General features: G+C 29.5%; 1 pseudogene; it reads left to right on the forward strand.

Annotated features, from left to right (window-relative positions):
• Positions 1–2,714: 2,714 nt before the first annotated feature.
• On the forward strand, positions 2,715–2,833 carry LOC111743141 (annotated as a pseudogene).
• Positions 2,834–20,873: the final 18,040 nt, after the last annotated feature.

Below are 20,873 nucleotides of genomic sequence, written 5' to 3' on the forward strand. Positions count from 1 at the left end.
ATAGATATATAGATGTATTCTTCATTTAATTAAAATACATGAATATTTCAAGCAAAAGTTATACTTTCTTGTAGGTTTTATAATTTATGCTGATATAATACACATAACAATTCTAGAATAAGGGATATCAAGGGAGGTAAATGAATCTAGATGATTACAAGGCCTCTATATTTTACATAAATGTTTACAATATTAATTCTAATTAGAATGTGAAAACTTAAGAATATATAGTATATCTTTAGAGAAACCATAAAAAATACTCAGTTATATGTACAAACCAAGTATATAAACTATTCAAATTATCATAATGAAAGAACAGAGCAACACAAGAATAAAATGGACAAAAAGAAAACACAGAGTAAAATCAAACATATCAGTATCACATTAAATATTAATGTGCTAAGCACTCCATGTATATGGCACAGATCTTCAGAAAAAAATTTAAAAAACAAACACCTAAAAATATGCTATAAAAAAGACTCACTGTCAATATACAAACACAGATAAGTTGAAAGTAAATAGATGGAAAGAGATATATAATTTCAAGAGCAAACATAGTAAATGTAATAAAATCAGGGGGGAAAAGATTCCTCAAGACAAAAGATACTTCCATAATAAAGTAAATAACTAAATAATGACAAAATGCTTTTATTAATAAAATAAAGGACAAAAATCACAAGATTATATCAATAGATATAGAAAAAGCATTTGACAAAATTCAACATCTATTTAGGATACAAATATCCAGTAATGTTCAATAAAGGGTTAGTATAAAGGAACTTTTTCAGTCTGATTGAAAAGCATCTATATATAAAAAACCCTATAGCTAATTTTATATATGATGATAAAAATATTTAATATAATCCCTCTAAATAAGAACAACATAGAAGGACCTTGAAATAATCATACTAAGTGAAATAAGCCAGAAAGAAAAAGTTGAAAATCACATGATATCACTTATATGTGAGATATAAACCTAAAAGCAACAAATGAACAGGACAAATAAACAGTCTCATGGACATGGACAATGAACTAGTGGTTACCAGAGGGTAAGGGGAGGGAGAAGGGGCGAGGTAGATGGAGAAAAAAAATTTTAAATTATTTCTTCAATTAAACAAATAAATAAAAATGTAGAATTTTTAAAAAATAAAATAAAATAAGAAAGAAGGAATAGATGGCTACTCCTAACACTTCTATTTAAGATTGCAATGGAGGACCTAGAAATTGGAATGAAGCATAAAAAAAAAACAAAAGTTACAAGGATTGAAGAAATAGCAATAAAGTTGTCTCTATCTGCTGATGGCATGATTGTTTATGTAGAAAATCTCAAGAAGTATACAAAGCAACAACTATAATTTAATATATTTAGAAGGTCAGTACATCATCAATATATATAAATCAATTTGACTTTATATACTGACCATCATTAATTGAAGCATGATTTTTTAGAATTCCATTTACAATAGTATGAAAACACATTAAATTTGTTACCTAATACAATTGATAAAACATTTTATTTAGGTCACAAACTAATAAAATATGTACAATATCTCAACACTGACAGTTACACATCTCTGAGAGAATTAAAGAAGACTTAAGTAGAGATATATGTCATGTACTTGGATTGAAAGATGTGATATTGCTGAGAATTTTTAAATATATACATTTTAATATAATACCAATCAAATCAGCAGTCATTTAAGAAGCTTACAAGCTAATTCTAAAATTTATATGGAAATACAAATGATCTAGAATAGCCAAAAACATTTTTTAAAAGGAACAAAATTTGAAGATTCATACTACTTTATTTAAAGACCTACTAAAGGGCTAAAGTAATTAAGATAGTGTTATATAATTGAAAAACTAGATATATAGATAAATGGAACAGAATGGAGAGTACAGCAATTGACCAATTTATATATGATCACTTGATTTTTGATAAAGTTTTCAAGACCATTTAGTAGAGGAAAAGTAAAATATCTTTAACAAATGGTGCTGGAGCAACTAGTTATTTATAAGGAATGAAAAGGAACATCAATCTTTACTTCATGTCATATACCAAAATTAACTTGAAATGGGACATAGTTCTGTATGTAAAATTCAAAACTATAACACTATTGGAAGAAAACATATTGTTTGTGTAAACTTAGAGTGCCTAGGCAAAGATTATTTTAGATAGAATATGAAAAATGAAACAAACAAAATAATCTATCAATTTGAGTTCATCGAAATTACTTATTTTATTCTTCAAAAGACACTATTAAAAATGAAAAGGCAAGCTGTAGAGTGGGAGAAAATATTCACACTACATGTAACTGACAAAAGACTTATATGCAGAATATGTTAGAATTCCTATCACCCAATGAAAGAAGATAAAACTGAACAATGTTTAAATTAAATCTATTAAAGACTGTACAAATATTTCAACATATACTTCACCAAAAAGATATATATATAAACATATATATTTAGAAGATAAGCACATGAAAATAAGTCAACATTTTTAGTTGTCAGGGAAATTACAATCGAAACAAAAAAGTTACCACTGCATACCCATTAAGAGAGCTAACAATAAAGGCTGAAAAATTCACGTGTTTGTGAAGATGTAGAGCAACTGGAACTTTCAATCACTGCTAGTGGGAATGTAAAATAGTACAACCACTTTGGAAAAACTGTTTGTCAGTTTTTTAAAACATTAAAAATCCATACACCAAGTCTACGGCCATGCCACTCTGAACACGCCTGATTTCGTCTGATCTCAGAAGCTAAGCAGGGTCAGGCCTGGTTAGTACTTGGATAAGAGACCACCTAGGTATATCAGGTGCTATAGGCTTTTAAAAAAAAATAGATATACCAAATAATCCAGCTATTCTATTCTAGGTATTTACTCAAGATAATTGATAATATATCCAAAGGACTTACATGCAAATATTGAGAGAACATTTATGCAAGATAAAACTTCAAATAACTCCAATGTCCATCGACAAATGTGTGAATAAACAAAATTTGATGTATCTTTACAATTAGATACTGCTCAAAAATAAAAATGAATAAAACTGTTGATATGCACAATAATATGTATAAATTTTTAAGTCATTGTGCTGAGAGGAGACTGTTACAAAAGAGTTCATATCATTTTATTCCATTTGTATAAATATCTAGAAAATGCAAATTAATCTATGGTGACCAAAAATGTATCTGTAATTGCCTGGGGCAGATGCAGAGGGAGAGAAGGACTGTAAAGGGGCTTAAGAAATCTTTTGGAGGTGATGGAAATGTTGCGTATTTTAATTTAGTCAATGGTTTTAGTAATACATCCATCACAATTTAAAAAATTATATACTATAAATGAATACAGTTTTTAAAATGTAAATATAAAATTGTGAAAAGTAACACCACAGATAAAAAAAACAATTTTGTCAATAGAACTGTAATTTACACCATTTTAATTTCTTTTTTAGATAGTCTCAATAAATATTATAATCATCTTATAGAAATATTTTTATTGTATGTATACATATACATAAATTATACATTACTTTAGAATATCCAAAATCAGTAACATTTTTGTCTTTTTGCTCTTTTTATGGCATGTGAACTTTGCTAAGTATAAAATCAATTAAGAAAATAAAAGGCCAATTTCCCAGAGAAGTTTGAAAATATTAAAGATAAAACAGTTAAACCCAAAGTGATGTATTTTATAACATCTCCTCATTGAATTGAAAAGATGTTTTAAATTTATGTAAATATATCTATTTTGGGGTACATACTGCTAAATGATATAATTTTATGTTTAACTATTTTTGTGTATTTCTTGTACTTATATTTTATCCTAACCTCAATACATATTAATAACAAAAAATCATCATCCCTTAACTGTAGCATAGAAATATTAATGTCATCAGTCATATAAACAAAGATGGATGATGAAAACCCAGCACCATACTTTTTCATGTCTAAGAAATCACTTCTTAATCTGTACCTGTTGTGTCCAGAATAACCAGACCCAACTTGAGTGCTCTTAACCAGGAGACAGTTTATTAGCCGGCGGCTGTCCTTGCAAAGGAGCAGCCCCGAATTGCCAAGATACAAGGTTTTTAAGCCCCAAAGCCCATTCCTCATTCTGTCTTAAACACAAAGGTCCATCTTTCTCCTATTCATTACCTGTCAACCCACTGGTCAGGTGTGCAAGCGGGAAGTACAGAAGCAGAAAGCTTGTTGTTAGAATGTTATGTTCCTATGGGTGATTGCCTATGTTCCCATGGGCAATAGCCAGTGTTCCCATGGGCGATGGCCAAACAGTAATTTTCAGCTTATATACAATTGATTATTTTTCATGCCACGCAAGCAAGCAGGGTTACACAGGCTAAAATTGGCAGTTAGCGTATGAGCTCATTGTTACAAGTTTCATGATTAACAGAATGTGGTTAGGGGTTCCAGAAACTAGGCCTAAGTTATAGACTTCCTTTGTCCAGTTTCAGGTTTTAATTATTCTTTAACCCTTTCACATTTCAGCGGGCTATTACATACCTTAAAAATCAGAAACATGTTAGTTACATATTCCCATTTCAAACCATGAGTTTTCATTTTTTATTAAAAGTCAGCAGCATATTTCCTCTTCTTTGATATAGTAAGTCTTTGAACTTAGTAGAAAAAGTTTTGTAAAGTTGAATTTAAAAAGAAAAAATATATACTTATATTTGCTTTGGGGTTAGATCAAAGAGCAGTGCATCCATGATCTGACCTGAGTTCAAAGGCCAGCTCTCAGTGATTGCACCTTTGTGAAATGAAAACAATCCCTATCTCAGAGGGCTGCTCTCAGGAACACAGAACATAAAGAAATCATAAGATGTATATTAAAGATCTTGCTTTTTTGAGCGAAATGCACCTAGAGTTAAAACTTGTTTTCTCAAATTAGTATTGATACAGTGTAGGCCACAATACTTAGTCTCTCTGTTGGTTTTACTCAATAAAATGGAACTAATAATACCTACTTAACAATGTCGAGGTGAGAGTTAGGGATTGTGTAGTGTGAAACCTAAGCATAGTGGTGGGAACATAATAGGCATCAATTCTGTTTACATAAGCAGCGGGTTAAGATAGTGATAATTGGCAGTACCTCATAAGCTTTTCCCAAATCACTTTTAAATGGCCATGCTAACAGACAGAAAAGAGAATTACAGATAGCACAAGAAACTACAGAGCTGTGTCTTCGAATTATTCAGATGTTGCTCCAGAGAACCATCCCTGTCTGCCACTTCCACTGTTGCCCGTGAATACTGTAACTGCTAGCCAACATTCTTCTTTCTCCCATCAATTAACACTTCTAGGGACAAATTCACCTTCAATGTGCAAAAGATCAGGGAACAGAGGGAAATAGCCTTAATGCATGGAACATTTTTGCTAAAAGACAGTTTAAATAGATTTCAACTAAAGTGTTCACTCTACATTTTTGCTAGTCAATTTCTTAGATCTAAAGCTTTGGGGAAAGGTACGGATCTTCAGTGTGGCTGTCAGTGCAGTTCATTTAACAAAACTGCTCCAATTTCTGCCATGTAGAATAAGTTTATTTAGTGCAACTTGGCAGTATTTCTATAGATATTTCTCTTGACCCATTTTTTTAAAGAAAATAAGGTGGTCTTGGAAGGTCTAAGGAAATTTATGCTTTCTCTTTCTTTATCAGGCAGATATAATATTTTATTTCTTCAGCTAGATGTTGGTTACACGGACAGGTTCAGTTTGTTAAAAGTCATTGACCTTTATGTGTATGACATATGCAGAACTCTGTAGTTATACCTAAGGTAAAAAGTTAAATGCATTAATAATAATAACAGTGAAAAATCATATCTCTTCACATTTTATAACATAAAAATTATATAACCTTCTCTGGATAGGAAAAAGGAAAATAAATTGTGAAAATTAAGAATGATTACAACTCCCAAACAATATTTCACAGTTAGTGTTATGTAGAAAAGTAGTTCTTACATAAAGAAGCTTGGGAGATGGGGTATATACTATACTCCAATTGAAGATGCCTGCCTCACAGTAGCAAATGAACCCTGAAAAAGTTTACCACAAATGTACCCATTGAGCTTTATTTAGCATAGCCTTTACAAAACTTAGATGTGTTCTGTAGAACGATAATTTTTCTGCATATTAACATGTGATATAGGAAAGCAAAAAATTCTGAGGTCAAATATTGAATATTAAAGTGTTAAAAAAAATTACAGTTTACTACAGTATTTCTTAAACTGAAATTTACTATCTTTTCCAGAATGTTATATTTCTGGATATGAATGAACACAATATTAACTATTTTAGAGACATATTATTTTCTCTGTCATCATCTAAAAGGAACTGAAAAAAAATTACATTACAAAGTAAAGTTTCAACCACTAAGTTAAACTGTGCCAAAGGGACAGATACTTCCCCGTTCTTCCAGAGTTCCACCGCAGACATTTGTAGCCACTTTGAATTATGCAACAGAACTTTTCAGGATGAGGATTTCTTGGGAGACATTATTTTTAGAGGATATGACTCTTTGCAAAAAAGAACTTTAAAAGTGGCATTTCCAGCATCTCTAGCATTCATCCACTTTCACAGAAGAATCATACATCCAGTAGTTTCTACTTTCTATAAATCTGTACACCATCAATAGGGTCAAAATAGGACATAACAAAAATAAGAAAACTGTGTTCAATGTACTCAGCCATTGTTCAAAAAATGAATAAAATAATCTAAATTTAAGGACCGGCATCCGAAAAACTAGAAACTTCTCTGAAATTAGCTTACCAAAATGGACACCTGAAAGCAACCATTTTATGTGAACTAGCATAGCATACTTAAATACGTAAGAGAGACAGGAAAAAAAAAAAGTTGCTTATAATTATAATGAGATCAGAGACACTAAGATAGTTATTCCATATTATTTTTATGTGTTGATATGTCAATAAATATAGTGAAATTAGTTTCAATACTGCACTACTAATGTTATCTTTGGTTTTAAAATGTTCCTTTTGGGAGGCTAAAAAGAATTGAAACATGTTAAGTGATAAGGAAGCTACAACTCTTTTAAGCTATCTTATCTAGGATGTGGTTCCATAGTGTAGCGGTTAGCACATCTGCTTTACACACAGAAGGTCCTGGATTCACACCACAGTGGAGCCACAGTGCATGGTCTATGGCCATGGCACCCTGAACAGTGTCTGATCTTGGAAGCTAAGCAGGGCTGGGCCTGGTTAGTACTTGGATGGGAGACCACCTAGGAAGATGAGGTCCCGTAGGCATAAATAATAATAATAAAAATAAACTAACTTGTTTATAGTTTTACGTTTGGAAACTTAAATGTCTTACATAAATTATAAAAATAAATAAATAAATAAAAATAAATAGCCAAAAATCACATATGAAATAGGTGACATAACCACTCAGACATATTATTTAACATGATTTTAAAACACAGTATTTTAACTGACATTATTACTGGGATATGCTTTAAGGATTAAAAATAGTACCAAAGAAATATGAAACTGAATTAAATTGTCATTATTAGTAAAAATATTGATATTGAACAAATATATATTATAGTAGGCAATATAGATAACGGACGAAGCAATGATGCTATCAGTATTTTCAGAATAAGAGAAAAAAGCAAATATAAAATAAAATAAATAAAATCCAGGAATATTTATTTTAATTTTAAAATTTCAATGTATACTTACTATTAATCTTCCTTTTTAAAAAATGCACTTTTCCTAGCTCTTTTCATTGAAAAAGTGAAAACAATGACAACATAGAAGCAGTCATGCTCTATAACAAATATTTTAGTATCTAAATAACCATTACTCACTAAAAGAAACAAAGCTTTTTTGAAAAATTACTATTTCTAGATCTGAGAAAAGGAAATATATAAGATGAGAATGAAGTATCATATTCTCTGGAAGGCAATAAAATTCAATAACGTAAATGAAATGGACATATTCTCTGAAAACCACAAACTATCAAAGTTCAATCAAAAAGAAATAGATAACCTCAATAGTCTATACAACTATTAAGGAAACCATATTTTTACTTTCAAATCTTCCCATAAAGATAATTTCAGGCCCAGATGCCTTCATTGGTGAATTCTCCCAAACATTTAAGAAAGTATAATGCTGATTTTATGCAAAATTTCCAGAAAATAAGAGCTAAGATTTACTCTGATGCCCAAACCAAATAAGATTGGTTTTCTATGAAATAAAAGCCTTAATTGTGGGGATATGGGCAACATACAATTTTGCCTGTATGGCACTCAAGAAAATCCATGCCAAAAGAGAAAGAAAACAGAATAAAACCACAGCGTGGGGAAGGGGCTGCTGGGGATATACTACTGGGGCCAGAACTGCCTAGAGCTGAGCAGGAACACTAGGGAGGCCACATCTCTGAATAATAAAGCCCTTTCTCAATAACAGTACCTTTGAATTGAGAGATAAGGGAATTAATTTATCCTTAGACTTTTACTGGCAGAAGGTAAGTTCCATATTTATGGATATCTATCTTGCCCTGGTTAATAGTGAAGTGGTAATTTAATGTCGGTGGAATTTGTGTATTTTCCAAAAATAAATTATTTCTTTTGCAAACTACATTTAATTTAAAATGAATTTTTAAAAAATCAAGAGAACACTTTGTACAAGTCCAATTATTTGTGTATTCTTTACTACATCCATTTGTAGGAAATTCAGCTGACGTGTTGGTGTTGCTCCATTAAGGACACAGCTCACTTGACATTCTAATTAGTTTGGGGAATTCATACAGATAATAGAAAATGCCTGAAAATAAAAAAAAAATTAAAAAAAAAAACATTTTGGGTAGCTTTAAAATGCTTATCTTCTTATTTTATTTCTACTCCGGAATGATCTTCTGTCTCCTTTCCATCCATTTGAATCTTACTTTTCTTCTAAGCAAGTCCAATTTCAATTCCTCTATGAAACATTACCACAAAAAAAAAACTTTATTGCCTTTTCCATCAGTTCTGTTCATTTGGCACACATAATTATCCATCCATGTATTTATTCTTCTATTTTCTTTTATAATTTTTAAGATGTATATGGTATATCATATTTTATAATATCCTTCCATTTAATTTTCATTTTCTATAGTTTTGGTTTATTTCTAAAGGGATAGTACTATGCCTTGTAATAAGTTGAATAGCCATAATTCCTAGTATAGGAAACAAATGCTTCTGACAAGAAAATTAATTTAATATAACTTTATTCTAAGACTAAGATCTAAAATAAAGGCAGTAGATGTCAAAAGTTATCACCTGTCATTAATTAATTTGAAAACTAGAATGATTTTCAATTGAATTTATAAACCCACAAGAAGAAAACACTACTTCATAGGTCCTTTCAGAGAACAGAAGGAGATAAGAGAAATACGAGAATTGAATGTATCAAGTGTTCTTTTTTGTAGCAGGAACTGTTTTGAGAAATTTATGTATTGATTCTGTGTGTGCGTGTGTCTCATAACAGCCTGCTATGTGGTCAGTTTTTCTTCTTCCACTACATATAGATGTAGACACTAAGTCTCAAAGAAAGTGAAAAAGCTGAGATTTTAGCTGTTTGTTTTAATAAATAATACTTTCTTTTTCACTCCAACATACCTCCAATATTTTGAACATGAAGTAATCAATACTTTTAAAAAAGCTTAAAGTTTGAGCATGTCATTGCAAATGATTTTGTGTAAAGCATGCTCATCTTATGGCAGGTAAATATTTGTTTACGTCATGGAAAGCAGCTCTTAAATTCAAAATCATCTACACATTAAAATGTAGCAATAATTTCTGACAGAAAAATATTTGCTTTGGCAAACAAAAATTGTCAAAGTACAACCAAATGTAGAAACTATCAATATATTTAAGTGTATTTTGAAAGATCTAGAAAAATGTGGAAACTTGGGTAAAGCAAATTAAGAGGGAAACCAAAAAACTCTCGATGAAAACTTACATATCTGGATGTCATGAAGAATATCGAGACTTGTGAACAATCTTAAATCAACTGATTGATATGAGCAAAATACAACTAAATTTAATATTTTATTTCTTGAAGCTACAGAAAGAGTTGGGGTTTATTACTCAGTTCCTTTAGGTTGTAATTGTCATTTGTTTTTAAAAGGATTTTAATAGGATCAGTTGTGCCTATAGCGAAACATCTGAATAGAAGAGTTAGTTAAATATCGAGCTAATCATTTAATCACATATGCATTCCCAGATATTTGACACACATCTATATTCCAGGCCCTCTTCCAGGCCCTGGATATATATTTTAAACAAAATAGGCACCCTACTCTAATTAATATTACATGCTAGTGAGGGCAAAGTCAAAGGGAGACAGATTCTCACAGAAATAAACATAGACTATTGCTTCATTAATAAATGTTCTAAAGAAAAATAAAGCAAGATAAGGAACTAGAAGTGGTCAGAAAAGTTCTCTCTTTTAAAATGGAATTTTAGCAAGGATATAAAAAGAAGTGAAAGACCAAAACACACTAATATTCAGAGAAAGATACTGTATGATGAGAGAACAGTATGTGCGAAGACCCTATGGAAAGCCACCCACAGAATGATAGGTATAAAGTAGATGATACCTCATGTCCCTTTCCTTGTTCCAACACTGACATATAATTTAGAAAGAAGGAGAACTAAACATAAAAATGTTAAATAGAACAGAAATATTTTTTGGTCCCACTACAGATTCTGACTTTTCTAAAAAAACTCTTTTTAATTCAACTTGTGGGTAAGATTTTTTAAATTTATATATAGAAAACAGCCACAGTGATAATTATAATTTCCTCCTAAATTATTTAATCACTCAACTGTTAGCATAATTGAATCAATTCTCAACTAATGGGCTGTAGAAATAACAGTAAAATTGTATAATGTTACAGATGACTAAAATCTAGACTGAATTAATTGACGCCGAAAGCTTTGCTTAATTAAAACACAAGCTTTAAATAAATATATTTTTTGTTTATAATTCTCATACAATATAAGTAAGGCATTCTTTTATAGTCTCATTAAAAAAATGATAGAAATGGTTTATTTTCAAATTATTGCTATCTTCGAAATTCCTTACATTCGTGTCTAGCTAAAAAGTCATATTAATTTCAACTGTTCTATAATCAATCGATACCAACAAAATCATGTTCTTAGATTATATTCTATGAACATAGTTGTTTTTTCTTATATTATCAGCTTTTTAATAATAAATTATATATCTGTATTTTATTTGTTTCATGGTTAATTAGAGACAACTAACCAATGTGTTTGTCCCTTTCCATGTAAATCTTTCTAAGGCATTCATCATGAAGCACATGAAAAATTATCTGTCTTAATTTATAGATTTTTAGTATACAGTTTAAAAGAATTAAAACTCAAAAATATGAATTTCTTAATATTGTACTCTATTTTTGGGCTTATTAAAAATCAGAAAATAATAAGAAAATTATAATTAATTTACATTTTTTCTAAAAACGTTGTTAAAATAGTAAATCCTATCACTAAGATGGGATTTACTAAAAAGAAGTGTCCATATTTTATCACATTTAGCAGGATATACTTGACAAAAAAGATGACACCAAAATTTTATTTGTTCATTTATTACACTTTAGATTCTCTGTTCACTAGCTTTATCAAATGTTGCTTCATCTCACTGAAAGGGAAGATGGTTTAACTTCAAAAAATGAAAAGTGGTTAAAAAGTTCTATATTGTCCAGAATGAGACCAACTTTAGCTAATAGATTTTTTTGATTCTTTACTTAATGTTAGTTCTTTTCTGTTATAAATTAATTTTGAATAAAGAAATGGATTATTATTTTCAATACTGTTAATGAAGCTTAATATGCTTTTGTGGGAAAATATATATAACCTAGTGGATATGAAAACATTATTACATGCACATACTTCTAATATGTCTCATAGCAGACAGCATGGTAATGGGTTATTGACTTATCTTCTTCCCTAAACTTCCTTAGACCTTCCTGAGGATGAAACAAAAGACCTTTTCTTCTCTATGACTCAAAATCCTAGCAAAATGCCTAAAACAAAAAATACTCTTGAATCTAACATAGACTTTAACATTGAATCAAGAACCAATGCCAGGAACACTAAGTTCTTCAGGTCGCTGCTCAAATGTCATCTGACTGGAGCCAGACTTGTTTGATCATTTCATTTAAAATAGGAAGGCTTCCCAATCCCAAATATCCATTCCTTTCTCTACTTCTTTTTGATTTAGCATTTATTACCATATGACCTTCGTACATATTATTTTTGCTTTATGTTAAGTATCTTCCACATTTAGAATAATGACAAATATTTATAGGGGCTCAGTAAATAGTGGTGGACGCAATGAATAGATGAGTGAGGAAATGGAAGGAAATCCAAATCCAATTTCCTGTGGGTATCAGCAACAATCAACCAGAAAATACACCAGAAATATTCCAATGAAAATTGCATTAAAAACTACAAAACTCTTGCAAATAGTCATAGCAAGAGATATTAAATACTTTATTGAAAGTCAAAAGGAGTGACTGGAGAGAATAATCATGTTCTAAAATGGAAAGATTTGGTATAAAATAAAGAGGTTAATTTTCCTTGTATTAAATTGTAAAACTCATGTAATTCCATTCAATATTCTAATGAGATGTGTGTGTATTTGTGTGTATATGCATGTGTATATATGGTTTAAAAATAGATATCAAGTTGTTTATTCTAAAGTTTATTTGAAAAAGTAATTTGTGAGAATAGCCAATGATATTTTGGAAAAGGAAATAATAAAGAGAAAGTTACTCTACCTCATAACAAAATATAAAATTATGCAATTGAAGAATGTGATATTTTATGAGAATAGACAAACTAATCATTTAGGCAGTGGGAGCATACACACACAACTATTTTTAAAACATAAGGTGACTTTCAAATAGATAAGAAAAATTATATGTAATTAGAAATTGTATATAATATATTATTTGAATAATTGGTTATCGATTTGGAAAAAAATTGGTAACAACCTCACACCATATGCAAAATCTAGATTCTAGATGTTTGACTATTAAAGCAAATCTTAAAGACTATTTTAATATTTATTTTTTTTACATTTGTAAAAATATAATTTTTACAATTGTAAACATATTTCATTATTATAAAATATGAACAAATGCTCTTCAAATCTAAGGTAAGGAAAGTTTTGCTAAATCATAGTCTGTAGATTATCTATAAATGAAAAGATTAATTCATTTAAATATATAAATATTTTAAATTTTATTTGAAAATTAAAAGCACATTATAGAAAGTGAGAAATAAAACTATTCACTGGAACAAAATATTTACAAGATTAATTAAGAAAAAGATGCAAACAATTCACCAAAACCAGAAATAATTTGCAATAGACATTTGATATTACTATTCAATTTCACTGGTAAATAGGAACTATAAATAAAAACAACAGAGAAGATGTGTTAATAAAAGCCTATTGGCTAGAGAATTACTTTTCATGAAATAGTTATCTCATCCTTTAGTTTCTTATAGATATCTATTTTGCATTAGAAATCGTAAATGTTAAGAAATTTGTGAAGAAGAGAAATTTAAACTTTATACAATTCTACTCCAAAATACCTTGTGGGTTATAAAGTGAATAATCTCATGGAACTATTTCCAAGATATGACATTAGGTGAATAATGTAAATTTTAGAACAACTTTTTTAAATATGATTTTATTATTTTTTACATATATGCTCACAAAAGCTCTGATTAGTTCTCACTTTCTTCTCACTCTTTCTCACTATTAGGACTAGAAGAAGGAATAGAAACCAGAGAAGTAGTAGAATATGGTTTGGTTTTATTTTTTAAAACAAATACTTTTATTAATTATAATTAGAGATTTTTTTTTTTCTGAGGGAGGAAGGAAAGAGAGAGAGAAATCTACTGCTGTTTTTAAACTAATCCTAGATGCACCTTTCATAACAACTAGGAAACATAGGAGCCAGATGGGCAAGAGGTTTTGAGGAAAGATGGAGAATGAGCTCTGTCACTCCAGATCTGTGAAAGAAGTATGTACATAGTTAACTGCTAGGAAATTCTGCTAGAGAGCCTCTAAGTTGAGAAAAGAATGTGGTTTTGAAGGTTTTTTCAGATAATGTATGCAATGTATTTTTTTTACTCATTTAACCAATTAATTTACACTGGGATCTATTATGTACTAGAAACTATGCTGGGACCTAACTACTTTATTGCAACAGTATATTTATTTACCACTAAAATCCTACATGAATTTCTTGCATCAAAGTTTTTTGTTAATACAAGATTTAACTATTATTCACATTGCTGTTTATAACATTACTGTTTCAATCTGATCCTTAATATTTTTATTCAATTGCTCACATTTAAAAATCTTATCTCCTCAATTATACTATCAAATTTTAAGAACATAATTCATGTCTTATTTTTCCTTATACCTCCCACAATAACTTGACATAGTAAGCATGGATTAAATCACTGTTATATTTTAGAGTTCTTTTATAGTTTCTCTAGCTATTTACAGTCTTTGTTTTGAACTCCATTGTAGCAGGGTCAGTGATGGGCTCAGATACATAGAGTGGAAGACATTAGAAGAGACAATCACAAGTCAGAGAACATCTGAAATATCAGAGAGGTGACCCAACTGAGGTCTAGGTTTCAACTTTTCTTACATCTTTCTTATTATGTATCAGTATTTAAATGCAATAAATACATCTTTTATTCCTTTAATAAGGAGATCCTTTATTAACCTGAAAAGATAACTCTCACAAGGGGAATCATGTGTTTATCTCTCTGAGACTCAATGTTCTTTTTATAGGAAAAAAAAAAATTCCTGGTAATGGTCTGAAAGTTATATATCAACAGGGCAAGATTCCTGAGGGAAATAAAATCTTTAAGGTAATCGATGTTAAGAGATAATTCTCCTTGGGTCTCAACCATTTCTACCTGTCTTGTAAGCAGAGGCACAGACTATGTTATAAAAGATGTTGTATAACAAACTGTCTGGGGAGACGGAGATAGTGTCTGCCTCTGGCGCAAAGTTCAGGCAGGATTATTGCCCACTATAAAAAAATTTAAGTCCAGGATTTCTACTGCATGTGTAGCATCCATCTGAACCACTAAGCATCAACCTTGAGACTAGAGGGACAAGGAATATTGACATAAAAATGAAGTTTTTTTCCCTGCTATACCATGAATATTAAATTCCTTTTATTCTCATCCAGAATCTTGTGTTTTGTACAGTCATCTATGAATAGGTAATAGTCTAACTTCTTAGTTTGCAAGTAGCGTAAAATCTTAGGTTCTTTCCAGTTACTGCAGCAAATGTTACAGAGTGGTCATACTATAAGGTAGCCACATCTCTATCCTCGAATTCCCAGCCCATGTAATACTAAGCCTCTGAGTTACACTGTAGCACTATTTTTCAAGGAGAGGTATTCTCCCCCTCCATCAACTAGAGAAAATTTACTAAAGTCATTTAGAAATTTTACCTTGAAGACTCTAAACATCCACAATATTATTGCTATAAAGTAACATTTTAGCATGCTAATATTTACATATAGTATGAAATCCTACTACAAAAAATTCAGTATTCTAGCCCACATAATAGCATTCAGTGGTTGATGATAGCCAATCTCCCAGCACTTTCATTCAAAATTGTTGTGTGATAAATCTTGTACAATATATGGATAGACATACTAAGTATACATATCCAAAGTTAGAAAAAACATAAAAAATATATCTCTGGTCCTTTAAACATAATGAAGATATGAACTCATATTTAGCTGATTGAGTACTGACAGTAAAAATAATAAAAATACTAATAAAACTTTATAAAACAAATAAATATGAAGAAGAGATATTAAAAGAAAAAGTGACCTTGTCTGCTGTCTTTGTTACAGCAGGTGTAAATTTTGACAAATGATACTTGTAAATCAGTGCTAATGAGGTAAGATCCCAACTGACACATAAAATACAAGCACTTCTGATGAACTTTATAAAGGCCAAATGGCAGATGCATGTCTTGGCTGTTAACATTCACGGATTTTCTTACCGAAAAGAAAGGTAGAAATTAAATATAATGTAATTGTTGGCCACATAGTGAAATTTCACAAGTATTCGATGCTTCCAGAATAAAAGGGAAAAAAATAGTCTTAAGAATTTACATATTAACTAAAGACATATGATTCTGTCTTTCCAAACACCTTATTTTTTTTCCTTTAGGTTGATATGATTTATATGACAAAACAAAAAATGCCTGTGAAAATGCCATGTTTCTAAGTACTGAAAAATCATACATAACATCAAGGTGATACCTGACAGGATAAGTTTACCCAGTCTATTAAGCAACATTGAAAATACATAGTACTTCCTAATTTTGCCAAAATGTTAAAAAAAAATAAGAACAATACCTGATTTCTGATAAAGACTAAAAAATAAATCAGAAATTCAAAATTCTTTCAGAAAACAAGTATACTGCATCTTTCCTTTTTCATTAAATAATATATCTACCCAAAATGTATTATTATAGATACATAACTTAAACAAATGATTACTGAATGACAGATTATTCTGGGCACTTGGAATACATCATGAGTAAAACAAATAATCCTGACTTCTTGGGGCTTACAAGAAGTTGGCAAAGTAATTTTTAAACTTTATATAAAATGGAAAAGACCTATTCTCAACTGTAGTTCAAATATGCCCAAGAAGATAAATTTTTGTAAAATGACTTAAAAATATAAATAAAAAGAATGTTTTGGCTCAAATAGTGAATAATAATGGCTATTTTTCTGGTATACTGAGGATTAAGAGATTTACTAAGTGGCTCTCTCCTTTTAAATATTCACCTACCAGCATCATAGGCACACGTTCAAATGTGGTTATAGTATTAAAGTAATAAAAGTAATAAAAATAGAATTTTCTATGTCACTTTCAGACAGAGAGAATTACCACTTTTTGATTGACAAACAGTTACCAAATTCTTGGCTTTTCTCTTATTCTGGGTGCTGAAAGCTTACTCAGCTTTAGGTACTTATATCTTCATGACCATATTAAAATGCTAACTTTCTATAAGTTTACTATCTTGGACTGAAAATATGTTATAACTCTTTCTTTACAAGGTGATTTTTTTAATTGGGATTTGGAGGTGAAATGCTTTGCTTCAAATAATTATCTGAAAATTAACAATTTAATAACAGTTTACAGATTCAAGGTGAGTAAATTTTATTTAAAATGAGTATTCTATGGTAACCACTGCTACCTTTAAACTTCAAAGTTTTGGGGTTGCCATAAATGCTCCATGCAAAGGGACTACATAACCTGAAGGAAATTGTTTGCAAGAAATAATAAATATATTTTTAATTAAATATACTTAAAAGGTTTTACTTCTGAGCCAGATTTTATAGAGTATACAATATAGGTAATATAATAGACAGTATATAACATACTATTTTTAAAAGTGTTAGAAATATTCATATAAATTAATATAATTTACTATATTTTAGAGTTTACAGTGTGAAACATTTAATGAAGGAAACGTTATATTGTTAAATCATAATACTGCCTGTTAACCACTATAATTTTATATTTTTATTAATATCTATAATGACAGCCAGAATTATATACTTTTAACTTTGAATTTTAATTTGAAATTTGAGGGTCTAAAATTTTTCCCTATTCCATCATATCTAAAAGTTAAAATTTGACTATTCTTGCAATTTATTTTTAGACTGAAAATATAGCACTAAAATTATAACTATAGTGAATATAATGAGTAAATGCTCCAAATACCTGAAAAGTATAAATGTCATAAGCTTTAAAATGAGTTAACATGTTTGTCTATATATTAAGATGTAAAATTATTCATTCATATTCTTGTAACATAAACGTGCATCATTTCCCCATAGAATAGTGATACTTGCTATTGAAAATTTTGCTAGTTCAAAGTATTGAAAGTTATTTGCATTCATCCCTGTTTCAAATACATACCAACATCACTAAAATAAAATATTCTGAAATTAGAAGCATGTCATCTTAACTGAATAGCTCTCTTATATAAAGTGCCAAAGGAAATTGCTTTACTTTAACACATATCAGAACTGCACACGGCCCTTATCTCTGACTGGAATTATTAGGGGAAAAATAACTTTGAAATAGCTTGGTTTCTTGCCTTTTGCTAGCTTTGCCTTTTTTGATTATAAAGAAATGGCAATAATTAAAATATTAATGGATGGATGATATTATCTATTTTGCATTACCTGTTTTACATTACTTTTTTATCAAGTTGCCTGTATTACATAATGTATTGAAAATATGAGAACAATACAATAAAAACTCTTTTATGACATTATTTAATAAATGAAGTAAATATTATAAACACCTCAGAAATAAAGAATCTACAGGCTTCTACAATTTAGATCAATTTAATTAGATTGATTTCAATTAATTATTCAGTAAAAACCCATTATATGAGTTCTTAATTTTTTGTTTTTAATGGAAAAATTATATTCTTTAAAAAATAAAAAGTAAAATAACAAGAGAAATGGATCTCAGAAGGGGCAGAGACTGGAATGTTTAATAAAAGGATAAACGAATATTGAATAAATGGCTATAATAAAATTATTCTAAAAGATATTGAAGATTAAAAATATATAGTACTCTCCCCTTATCTACAGTTTTACTTTCTATAGTTTTAAATACTCATCAATGACTGTTTAAAAATATTAATTAGAAAATTCCAGATATAAATAATTCATAAGTATTAACTTGTGTGCTGTTCTGAGTAGCATGTTGAAATCTCACACTGTTTTGCTCCGTTGCACCCCAGACCTGTATGTTTTCCCACCGGTTGGTCACTTAGTAGCTGTTTTCATTATTAGATCCACTTTTGTGGTATCGTAATGCTTGTGTTCAAGTAACCCTTGTTTTACTTAATAATGGCCTCAAATCTCAAGAGTAGTGTAATGCTGGCAATTTGATATGCCAAAGAGAAGTCAGAAAGTACTTTCTTTAAGTGAAAAGGTAAAAGTTCTCAATAAGAAAGACCACATTTACAAAACTATTATTATTTTAGACTGTTATAGCAGTTCTATTTTATTATTAGTTATTTTTGTTAATCTCTTACTGTGCCTAATTTATAAATTAAACTTTATCATACATATGTATGTATAAGAAAAAACATAATACAAAAAGGATTCAGTACTATCCGTGGTTTCAGGTATCCACTGGGTGTCTTGGAACATTGTTAACATATTGAACAAGGAAATAAAAGATGATTAACAAACATTTTTTTAATGTTTTTGGAAAAAAGAATAATAAAATAGACAATCTGGAAATATTTATTTTAAAATAAAAGAGAGGACAAGGGAATTTTAAGATATTAGCCAGTTTGTTCCATTATGAGTCATTTTTTCTAAAACTGGTTTAAGCAACTTTTCACTGCTCTAATGTCATCGATGTATTATTTCCTTTTGATAATTTTAGGAGATTTCCTTTTGATAATTTTAGGAGATTTATATTTTTATTTTACTTTTTACATTTCGATCTTTAACTCATCTGGAATTTATTTTGGAGGATAAGAGGTAAGGATTTATCTTTAAATTTCTCTTTTTATCTAATCGATTGGTAATGGTAACAATACTATTCATGTGAAAGACGTGGCAGATTTTGTTGATTACAAAATTAGTTTTAGCCCACAGTAGTGAACCAATGCAGGCATACATCTAGCGTGTGAAACTTGATTTTAAATTCAAATGGAAAAGGAATATGGAAACCATATCACATCATTAAAGGTGGGGAAATAGTCTTAGCTGCAATCTTGAGAAGTCTAGTGGTACGTATAATAGCTTCAATTCAGTTATAGTTAAGGTTTCTTGTGACGAAGAATCAAATGGAATGAAGGAATGCTTAGAAAGGCTTGGGCTACTCCAACTCTCAATTATACACCTACAAGTCCTAATGCCAATTTCCTCCTGCTGCAGAAGGCTTGAAGTTAGGCCACGTGATCTCTAATGACTCTCTCAATTGACTGAATCTTTGATTCTCTGTGAAAAAATACTATCTTTACAATATTAAAATTTGGATCATAAAAATTATCAATAAACTAACATTCTTAAACACCTATGTAGACTGAATTACTGCCTTTCAAAAATATTTCTAATATATTTAACAATAAAAATTTTAACTCTAAAAGACTAAAATGCATAGCTGTATATATCAATCCATATGCTTTAAGTACTTTAAAATTATTTTAGAATACATAAGAACAAACAGTAAAATACAACATTATTTATTCTAATAGCAAAATGATTGTTGAAGCCAAATTTTCACTTAACATGTAACAAATTTTGACATTTTAACTTAGATAAGTAAGTGTTTAGAAAAATAACATCACAGGTCTATTTCAGTCAAAGAGATTCTGTGCATAGTTATACATACACTAGAATGTAAAAGAAATAAATTAGTTCAATGCCTTGTTTAAATTAATTTGATGTGTATATCTCTTTCTAAGAAGATCCTCGAAGCTGGCATCTACCCACAGTCTGGATACACAGGCAGCTTCCTCATTCACAATAATATTTAGATGCTGTATGCTCTACCAATTGTGTTATCAGTCTGACAAGAGGAAGATAATTTGTTCCTTTAGCCTCCATACTTTATCTGAATCTCAATCTAATTTTTTAATCGGTAAACATCTACTTTCCAATTTTCATGTGAAAGCTAAGGATGTTAGTAAAGCATAAATAGAATTTTTCTTTTGTCCATTTGTTGTGATTTTTAATTTTCTAAAATTTGAAAATGTAAAAAAAGTGTCTTTATTTTA

The sequence above is a fragment of the Pteropus vampyrus genome, unplaced genomic scaffold (assembly GCF_000151845.1).
Source record: "Pteropus vampyrus isolate Shadow unplaced genomic scaffold, Pvam_2.0 Scaffold107, whole genome shotgun sequence".
Taxonomy (NCBI): Eukaryota; Metazoa; Chordata; class Mammalia; order Chiroptera; family Pteropodidae; genus Pteropus; species Pteropus vampyrus.